Here is a 1,478-nt window from a genome sequence, read left to right on the forward strand (position 1 = left end):
GCTACAGTGCTGTATCTCTGTAGTGTTCTTGTTAAACTTAAAACATTCTAGCTACAGTGCTGTATCTCTGTAGTGTTAAACAGAAGTGCTTTAGTTGCAGTTCTGAACTTTTTATTATTTTATCGTTAATGCAGAGATATTATAATTACCGTGCTATACATTACTTTAATTACCATTTCTCTTATAAGTGTTGTGATAATGCTTCTAAACAAAAGATACACTGTGTTCGTATAAGATTTGGGCATACTTAGTTTTCATGGTATATGCATAATACAATTAGCACACAGTATTGATTATATCCGACTGTATTATTGAGATGTTTAACTCAGATGTTATCATTTTGAAAAACGTGCGTGTTTTAACTCATTCAGTTTCACGGTCTTGTTATTTCCGCTAGAAATAAAACACTGCAGCTGTATTGTTGTGACAAAGTTTTTACTTTGGAGGGAAAAAAAATTAAAAGTTCCATAATAGGGTTGTGTCCTTTTTTCTTTTTGATAATTACAAAACTTAAAAACTATCTTGTTACATCACTGTTCGACCCAAAATGGTCTAGCTTAAGTTTTATGAACGTATTTCGTTCTTTCTTAGTTTAAATTTAAATATTTTGCTTTAAAGAGAATGGGTAATTGAGAGGTAAAGAAAACTCCACGTTATTTTGATTTTTCTGACTTGCTGTGAAAACAATTACATGATTGAAAATCAAATATTGTAAGATATTCACGAGAAGTTTTAGCGATACCACTGGCTCCTTTTGTTTAGATCTCGTTATCTATTTTGTTATTAATAGAGTATGTTCTAGCATACAAGCAGTGGCTTAATGAGGGTGTCTGGCGCCCGGGGGGCAAAACATAATTTGCCTCCCACCACAAAAAAAAAAAAACAATTTCACCCCGTCCCTTACACCCTTACTTTTTAACTTCTAACTGATTCAGTTGCCCTTGTATGGCTGCAAAACGTATGGAAGTTATGGTTTATTCTTTATGAATTTGAATCGTTAGCTAATTAAAATCTCTGGTTTGTATAACAGTATGTTACATATTATACTTTACATTAACATAAAAATATACCACAAATCTCCTCATTGGTATTATTATAGGACAAATAAAAACTGAGATACAATTATTTTAGCCACCAAAAATTCGTTGAAAGCTTGAAAAAATACGGCCTCAAATTGTCAGGTGTTCACAAAATCCTAAATTTCCTATCAACTATGAGATGTCAATGTATTTTAATCGATCTAACACTGAAGACCAAGGATTTGACTTGGCATTATATACTAATATTTGACGTCAAGCGTAACAAAAACATTTTAATGAGTCTCAGTCTTATGGGAACAGCTAAATTCGGGGCAAAACTGTTTGTTAATTCGGCGCCCTGCACCTGAGGGCAAATGCGCCCCTGAACCACCACACACCACCCTCACTACGGCACTGAATTTTAACTACCTGAATCCTTTTTTTTTTTTTTTTTTTTTT

The sequence above is a fragment of the Limulus polyphemus genome, unplaced genomic scaffold (genome assembly GCF_000517525.1).
Source record: "Limulus polyphemus unplaced genomic scaffold, Limulus_polyphemus-2.1.2 Scaffold732, whole genome shotgun sequence".
NCBI lineage: Eukaryota > Metazoa > Arthropoda > Merostomata > Xiphosura > Limulidae > Limulus > Limulus polyphemus.